This window comes from Danio rerio, chromosome 5 (assembly GCF_052040795.2).
Source record: "Danio rerio strain M-AB ecotype USA chromosome 5, GRCz13ab, whole genome shotgun sequence".
In the NCBI taxonomy this organism is placed as follows: Eukaryota; Metazoa; Chordata; class Actinopteri; order Cypriniformes; family Danionidae; genus Danio; species Danio rerio.
Window position 1 is genome coordinate 12,742,882 of NC_141025.1, and position 9,619 is coordinate 12,752,500.

The 9,619-nt window shown below is 34.5% G+C and overlaps 1 protein-coding gene and 1 long non-coding RNA gene across 10 annotated transcripts in view; one reads left to right on the forward strand and one right to left on the reverse strand.

Annotated features, from left to right (window-relative positions):
- Positions 1-3,521: 3,521 nt before the first annotated feature.
- LOC141385760 (uncharacterized) lies at positions 3,522-8,527 on the forward strand. The gene is made up of 2 exons (XR_015490868.1): positions 3,522-3,944; positions 7,490-8,527. It is a non-coding gene; the product is annotated as an uncharacterized LOC141385760 (long non-coding RNA).
- The window catches only part of rnft2 (ring finger protein, transmembrane 2), a 30,520-nt gene continuing 28,277 nt past the window's right edge, over positions 7,377-9,619 (reverse strand). For 3 of the 9 annotated variants that reach the window (XR_015490237.1, XM_087251943.1, XM_087251944.1), the window contains one exon: positions 7,377-7,964. The gene's annotated coding sequence lies outside the window, so the exon portion shown is untranslated. The remainder of the gene's footprint in view (positions 7,965-9,619) is intronic. The other 6 variants (XR_015490239.1, XR_015490231.1, XR_015490238.1 and 3 more) reach the window with 5 other exon arrangements.

A 9,619-nucleotide genomic window follows, 5' to 3' on the forward strand; every position in this document is an offset into this window, starting at 1 on the left:
TTCTGCCAGTAACAGCACTCGTCCAGCCTCTTAACCCTTCACCCTTGTGTATTACTCCGCTGACATACAGCAACAAGCAGAAGACACTCTACAAAAGGACAAATATTCCTGCTGTTGGGACACATAATGTACTTTTGAGGCTTTTTAGTTGAGAACGTAGTTCTTTAAATTGCAACTATGCAGTTTATTCATAAGGATAATGCCTATTTTAAAATAATTATCATTTCTGAGCAGGAATTAATTTGCGCAAGAACACGCCGGATCCAGAACCTCTGAAATCTGATCCAGCACCTCATTTTACTGATCCCCTCCTCCCCTGTAAGCTGTTCACTTTCACTTTGTTCTGCGACTCCCCAACCCTCTTCACTTTCGTCCGCAACAATTAACCCCCGCCCCGGCTCTTAACTCATGTCCGTGACACCCCTCCGCTTTCCAGCGGCCAGCTATAACCAGTTACCCCTATCTGTTCCGGGACCTTGCGATTCACAAATTAAGCACCGTTCCTGAGAGACAGTGCGTCGGAGGCCATTAGCCTGTCATACTGAGCAAAGACAGTTGACGATGTTCATCCACAAGATGACAACAGAGACCACATAATATGCCTTAACAGAAAACTACAGCTGATCAAATCATTATTATTAAACAGGTCAATGACTTTCTAAGTCAATCTCTCTCTTTTGTAGGTTGCAGCGCTGTATTTATACCATAGTAAAATTGTGATCTCCTGATTGCAACAGAGAAATACTTGCAAATCTCAGTAGACTGCTGTCATTTCATGCAGTTCAGCCTTATAATCTTAAAATTTTAGCAAAATCACTTATGTCGTCACTTTAGACAATATGCAGGAGAATCATTCAAACACTAGCTCTAAAGTGACGTTGGTGAATGAGCAACGGCTTCTGCTGTTCTGACATAAGCTGCAGATGTGACGGTATGGCGGAAGAAAGTAGTTCCTCTTACAAAAGAGTTTTGAGACTACGTGTTTGATTTTCTTTTTTATATACACGATCATGCCGTCAAACTGTTGTGTGAACGCAATATCTTACTTATAGCAGTGCGATGTGGCTGTATATCGGTACTAGTGAGATGCACGCCTTCCACCAGTGTCGATATACAGCCACATCACACAGCTATACTCCTGTGATATTGCTCATATATTAACCTACTATACAACTAAAATTGATGTTTTTTTAAAGTTCCCATTTATCAAAGAATCACTGAAGTCTTCGCAAGGATTTGAAGCGGATTTTTTTACCACATTAAACAAAAATCATCATCAATCACATCATCATTATTCATTCATTTTCAAGTCCCTTTATTAATCCGGGGTCCCCACAGCGGAATGAACCGCCAATTTATCCAGCACGTTTTTACGCAGTGGATGCCCTTCCAGCCGCAACACACTCACTCACACTCTCATACTCTACGGACAATTTAGCTTACCCAATTCACCTTTACCACATGTCATTGGACTATGGGGGAAACCAGAGCACCAGGAGGAAACCCAAGCGAACGCAGGGAGAACATGCAAACTCCACACAGGAACGCCAACTGAACTTCTTGCTGTGAGGCGACAGCACTACCCACTGCGTCGCCACATGATCATCATCACTTGAGAATTAATATAAAATGATCCTAACAGCAGAAATCATCAAACTTAATTTACACTAAAAACTGGTGTCTTTTTTATAAACTTACATTTCATTTTAAACTGAATTTAAAAAATAAGTCTATTAATTCAAACACTCCTTTCAAAGAAATATTGAAATTCAAGATTTTTATTTGACATCACTGTAGTGATTGTATTCTTCAAGATTACTAGCCCTGCTATATTTTCCCCCAATTTCTGTTAAACAGAAAGATTTACTCAACACATTTCTAAACATAATAGTTTTATGATCTCATTTCGAATTACTTTTTTACTACATATTTCCAAGATAGTATTCAGCTTAAAATGACATTTAAAGGCTTAACTAGGCAGGTTAGGTTAATTAGACAGTCATTGTATAACAGTGGCTTGTTCTGTAGACAATTAAAAGCAAATACCGCTTACGGGGGCTAATAAAAACGACCCTAAAATGTTTTATTATTATTATTATTATTATTATTATTAAAAACTGCTTTTATTCTAGACAAAAAAACAAATAAGACTTCAGAAGAAAAAATATTATAGGAAATAGACTCATCTTTAATGAATTCATTTAGTAAAATATTAAACAAACAAAAAATAATATTTGTAAATTAATTGTTTATGCATTTCTTTTACATAATAGCCATTCTGTGTCTCTGGGATTTGTATTATACAGCAAATAAAACATATCCCAGAGTAATTGGTGGTTGATACCACTGTGACAACCCCTGATAAATCAGGCACTAAACAAAGGATAACGAGTTTTTTTTTTTTTTTTTATATTGGGACTGTAAAGATGTAAATTGGGCTTCATCATAATTCTGTATATGCGTCAACTTATTTTTTTTAATCAAGCGAGTTAAATATAGATATAAAATATTTGGGAATTGGAATTATCAGACTCATCTTTAATAAATTAATTTAACAGACAAAAAAAACTCTCTAATAATTGTAAATTAATTGTTTTTATACATTTTGTTTTACATAATAGCCATTCTGCGTCTATGGGATTTGTTTTATGCACCGAATGAAACGTATTCCAGAGTAATTGGCGGTTCATTCCGATGTGGCGAGCCCTGATAATCGGGGACTAAACCGATGTATGTATATTGGGACAATAAACCCACAAATAAGATGGAGATTGGGCTTCCTATTAAGTATAAATAATTCTGTATGTGCATCAACTTTTTATTTTAATTTTAATCAAGCAAGTTAAATATGCATATAAAATATTTGGGAATTGTAATTATCAGACTCATCATTAATAAATTCATTTAGTAAAATATTAAACAAACATAAAAAACCCTCTAATAATTGTAAATTAATCGTTTTTATGCACTACATAAAAGCCATTCTGATGTTTATGCGCCGAATGAAAGGTATTCCAGAGTAATTGGCGGTTCATTACACTGTGGTGACCACTGATAAATAAGGGACTAAACTGAAGGATAGTGAGTGTATTTTTAGTATTGGGACAGTAAAACCAAAAAAAAAGATGAAAACTGGGCTTTATATTACGTAGTTCTGAAATTTCAGACAGCACAGAGGTGTTTGTATCGGAGCTCTTCACATGTCCTTCTTTATTGTGCTCTAGAACATGCTGCTTAGGAAGGTTGCTCAGCAGGAGGTTGAGACGCAGCCAATATTTCTAATATGTTTACACGAATTCAAGACCTCATCACTACAGCGTCTGCTCACATTTGACGAGCTCAACCGATACAACACATTAGGGATGTGTATGTGTGGATTTGCGACCAGCCTCTTGTTGAAGAAGACAAAAGCGCACGAAAGAGAGAGAGAGAGAGAAAAAGAGAGAGAAAGCGCAGGACAGTGAAGAGTTAACCATTACCGCTGTCTTCGGGGAGATGGTGATGTAAACCCTAAACCATGTGACACTTTAATAAATCATAGCGCCGACAGAAACAAACACACACTCTTGCTCCATCGACAGCCGAACAAAACACGCTTCTCCACATCCTAAAAAGCAACAACGCCTGAATTAGAAATAAAGCGCAGGTCGAGGATGTGCTGTCTGCCGGTCGAGCAGACTTTAGGCGCGTTCGCGGACTCGGTGTGCGCTCACGGGTGCGCGCCGCTGCCGTTCGCGCACCGACTGCGCTGGATTGGAGACCAGCTGGAGAAACGATGGGCTGCAAACGACAAAAGCACCAGCGATGGAGAACGAAGCGCCGGGGAAAACATCATCAAACGCTTCCAAATAGTGTGCACGGTCATTCAGGTGACGCTGCTGGTGTTTTTAGTCAAAAAGCGACACCTGTAGGCGAGACGAGGCTCTGCTGAGCTACAGCAACAGGTAAGGATGAGCTCGAAGATTGCAAGACCTAAATACTTTGCTTTTGTCACATGATTGTAGGACTTTTGTGTTGACTTATGTGCAAAAATGCTACCGTATTTCCTTTTAATAGCTTACTTATAAATATATGATGGATATTGAAAACAATTGTACTTTTTGTGACTTGGAAGAAACCATTGTTCATCTTTTTTTGGTGAATGTTGTGTGAAATTATTTTGGACGGAACTATAGATCTCTCTCAGAAAAGACAAATGTTGATATTTGTTTAAATATTTTTGACATAATTTTCTTTTATTACAACTCTAAATCTTGCATTCAGTATATTGTTAATCTTTTTATTATAATGGGTAAGTTTTTTATTCGCAAGTGTAACATTTTGGGGAAAAAATTCAATTCTGACAATTTTTTAAATTGACTATAAGTCATATATTTTGTCTTTAGTGGGCATAAAAAACAGAAAGTCTTTTAAAAGTACAAAAAATGGCTCTCAATGTATAAACATAATTTTTCCTCTGGTTTGATTTTTTTATTATAATTTTTAATTTCTTATTTTTATTTAATTTTTTTATTTGTTTAATTTTTAGTTTTTCTTTCTTCTTTTATATTCTTTAAATTGTATTATGCAAATTGTAACAACATCTCAATTGTTTCCTAATGTTTCAAGTTCCTGCAATCTATTGTTAACTTATTGAAACCAACAAAAATGCAAAATTTTCTTCTATAAAGGACGTGTGCAATAGACGAATAAGCTGTAAAAGAATTAAAGTATATATAAAGCTATACAAATTTTTCTGTTTTATTAATTTGTTTTTGCAGAAATATGCATTGTATATCATCGCTGCAGATTCATCACTTTAATAACTTAATAAAATACTAGAAAAAATTCTTAGGATTAACAGCAATTATAAAAAATCAATGATAAATAATAATAAAATGTGTGCTTTTAGTTATAAAAAGGTGGTATTACAAAAATAAAAGCCTAAACTCACTGCAAACGTGGTATCAGTGATGCAGAAGAATCATTTTAATAATTGAATTAAACATGCGCACTGCTTTGGGAGTTAATAGGTCAGACTAATGTATAGCAGTAATAGTGGGCACTTTGTAAGTTATTAAATTAAAAAGTTAAAAATTAAAAACTTTTCAAACTGTAATTTATGAATGTAATATTCAGTGATGTAGACTAAATAAAGAGAAAACAGCTTTTAACAGAAAAGAACCAATGCAGATAATCACAACACAAGTGACTGTAAAGTTATTTAGCAATATTTTAGTTTAATATTGTGAAAATATTGATTGTCCAGTCCTTAAAACACTCAATAAATAGAATGTATTGTTGGAAGTACAAATTGGCCTATAAGTAAATATTAAAAACATACCATGTTAAATATCAGAGAAAAGTTGTTGTTTTTTTACACTGGGATTTGTTTTATGTAGTGAATAATACTTGTGGCAGAGTAATTAGCGGTTCGTTGTAATACATCAGGGACAATACTGAAGGATAGTAAGTGAGTGTTAAATATACATATTAAATGTTTGGGAATTGTAATTATCCGACTCGTCTTTAATAAATTTATTTAACAAAACAGTAAACAAACAAAAAACTCTAATAGTTGTAAATTAGTTGTTTTTATGCATTTTATTTTACATAACAGTGAATCTGTGTCTCTGTTATTAGTTTTATGCGACAGATGAAACATATCCCAGAGTAATTGGTGGTTCATTCCTTTGTGGCAACCCCTGATAAATCAGAGACTAAACCGAAGGACCGTTTTTTAGTATTGGGACTGTAAACCCACAAAAAGATGGAGATTGGGCTTCATATTAGGTATGCATAATTCTGTCTATGCATCAACTTTTTTTGATGAAGTTAAATATACATATACAATATTTGGGAATTGTAATTATCAGACTCAAATTTAATAAATTCATTTAACGAAACAGTAAACAAACAAACAAAAAACTCTGGTAATTGTAAATTAATTGTTTTATGCATTTTTTTACATAACCATTCTGTGTCTTTGGGATTTGTTTTAGGCTCTGAAAAAATATATTCCAGCGTAATTGCCAGTTCATTCCACTGTGGCAACCCCTAATAAATCAGGGACTAAACCAAAGGATAGTGAGCGTTTTTTTTTTTTTGGGAGGGTAAACCCATAAAAAAGATGGAAATTGGGTTTCAAATTAAGTATACATATTCCTGTATATGCACCAACTTATTTTTTAATCAAGCAAGTTAAATATACATATAAAATATTTGTGAATTGTAATGATCAGACTCGTCTTTAGTTAATTTTATAAAATTACAAAATATTAAATAAAAACCCCGCTAATAATTGTAAATTAATTGTTTTTATGCATTTTTTGTACATAATAGCTATTCTGTGTCTCTGGGATTTTATTTATGCTTTAAATGAAGCGTATCCCAGAGTACTTGAGTAACTGGCAGTTCATTCCGCTGTGGCGAACCCTGATTTATCAGGGACTAAACCGAAGGATAGTGAGTGAGTGTAACTTTTTTTAGTATTGGGACTTTAAACCCACAAAAAAGATGTAAATTGGGCTTCAAATTAAGTATACATAATTCTGTATGTGCATCCACTTCTTTTTTTAATCAAGCAGGTCAAATATAGATATTAAGATATTGGGAATTGTAATTGTCAGACTCATCCTTAATAAATTATATTATTTTTGACAAAATATTAAATAAAAAACCCACTAATAATTGTAAATTAATTGTTTTCATGCATTTTTTTTTACATAATAGAAATTCTGCGTCTCTGGGATTTGTTTTATGTTACAAATGAAACGTATCCCAAAGTAACTGGCGGTTCATTACACTGTGGCAACCCCTGATAAATCAGGGACTAAACCTAAGGTTAGTGAGTGCATATTAAGTGTAAATAATTCTGTATATGCATCTACTTTTTTTTTTTTTTAAATCAAGCAAGTTTAATATACATATAAAATATTTGGGAATTGTAATTATCAGATTAATTTAACAAAATATTAAACAAAAAGCTCTAATAATTGTACATTTATTGTTTTTATGCATTTGTTTACATAATAGCCATCCTGTGGCTGATTTGTATTATGCGCCGAATGAAACATATCCCAGAGTAATTGGCGGTTCATTCCGCTGTGGTGACCCCTGATAAATCAGGGGCTAAACTAAAAGACAGTGTTTTAGTATTGGGACTGTAAACTCACAAAAGAAGATGGAAAGTGAGCTTCATATGAAGTTTAAAAGATTCTGTATATGCGCCAATAATAATAATAATAATATATTATAATAATAACAAGCAGCAAGTTAATTATGAATATAAAATATTTAGGAATTGTAATCATAAGACTCTTCTTTATAGTATATAATAAATACTCTATAATAAAGAGTATTATAATGCTATAATAAATAAATAATAGTAAATGTTTATGAATTGTTATTATGCAGTTTTATTTTTAAATAACAGCTTTTATGTTCTTCTGTGTCCTAATTCAGTGTCATCTAAATGTCAATTTCTTCGTATTTTTTGATCCTCCACTAGATGAATCTTCAGATTCTCCTGTGGACAATCAGCTCCAGATTTCCCGGAGAGGAGAACGCGCCGCTCACGTCTGCACCTCTATAGAAACCTGCTCTTCAGAGTTTCTCCATGTTTTCTCATCCGTGTGTATCGCAGTAGTGTTGTAATGGAAACACGCACACACCAGACGCGTCTGCGCTGTACATTAGCCTACAAGCGTGCCGATCACTTTCATCCTCCAAGTCTTCTCCATTACCGAGCCCATGCTATTTGGCGCTCGTCTGTTTAAGGTCAGTGCAGTCAAATCCGCCGGTGTCCCACGGGGGGAAACCTTTCAAAATAAAACACTGATGTCATCGTCCCATGGCGATGTTTGCAAGGAAATATTTTCTACCACTATGGCAATAGGAGCCTTGCCTCAACTTTTAAAAGTCCTCACAGTTGAGTTTTTCTTGTTGCTGGTAAAAGTTGAGAGGGTGCTTTGGATATGCAAAAGCTATAAACGAATAAAAAAAAATACGATCAATCTTCAGAGGAGAGCCCTCAAAGAAAGAAACAAAAAAACAAAAAACACTGCAACCAAAACCTCTCCTCTGCAAAATGCACTGTAACATTTAGTTATAAGCTACTGTAAAAGTGACTATGCCATTCGATATATTATCTAAGCTGTGATTTTGTTTGTTGTTGTTTTTTAAATGATATATTTATTACTCCAATCTCTTTGACACTGTACTCTACTCTATGGAAAGCATATTTATAAGACTGTAGAATTATTCGAAGTGTATTTGAACTTGACGTTTACATCGAATGAAGACAAATCCTTTTTTAGACTTTTTATATAAAGGGCTTCTGGCTTGAATGTTTGTGTTCAGTGTTAATATAGAAATGTGGCACGAATGAGATTTCATGCAAAAAAAAAGGGCATGCTACTGATGTTTACATAAGCTATGATCTTTTTTATAGGTTACGTTACTTACACGTGTTTTAAACATGTTCGACCTCGGCTATTTTGATATTGTGAATTTTGTCATTTATGAAAATAAAAAGCTTTAAATAATACATACGGAGACGTCTTTTGCTCTAGAACTGCAGCATGATTAAGAATTCACGGTTTCTATTCTGGTATGCTGATTGTACCACAGTCAGGGTATGTACAGGAGTCATGGAGGTAAATTCAATAGCTTTTAAGACTCTTTTCATACATTTTAAGACCCCATCGCCAGTTATAACTGGTTATGTCAACAAAACGTTAACTTACATTTATTACTGTATATTCATTGTAAGACATTAATGTTTCTTCGGCTTAGTCTCTATTTCAGAGGTTGCCACAGTGGAATGTATCGCCAACTATTCCAGCATATGTTTTACACAGCACAAAATATATAGGATATATAGGAAACACCTATAAATACTTTAATATACTCACTCACTCACTCACTCACTCACTCACTCACTCACTCACACACTCACTCACACACTCACTCACACACTCACTCACACACTCACTCACACACTCACTCACACACTCACTCACACACTCACACTTTCCCCCAAATGAAGAATAAAACAAAAGCTAATATGAAGCATATCGGTGTCTGTAAATAGCGCTTTAATGCAGCAGTTAGTGTACAAATCAAGTAGGATGCCATAAATAAACGACACAGAATCCCATCTGCTTGTTAAGTGATGACGTGTTGGTGACGTATTTATACTGTTTCCGGGTCCAAGCCGCCACTCATTTGAGTTGAGAAATTATTTGTTTATGATCACTTTTTATTCATATCCCACATTAAAGTTAATTTTATATTAAGTCAGAGTGTACAAAACAATCTCTGGGCTTGCTGCATCACAAATACCAAAATTTGAACAATTTATAAAAAAATGAATCACTTTCTGGCCACTGGATGTTACGCATGGACATATTTATTGCCATCGTGATTTTCGAAAGTATGAAATCGCTTTGTAAACGTTTATTATTACCATTTCACGAGTCTCCTCATTCAGTTGAATAGAGCGCTTGGACCCGAAAGCCGCTTCACGTGACGTCACACTTAACAAGCGGATTACGGCGGCACAGTGGCTCCATGGTTGCTGGTTCGAGTCCCTACTAGACCAGTTGGCATTTCTGCGTGGAGTTTGCATGATCTCACT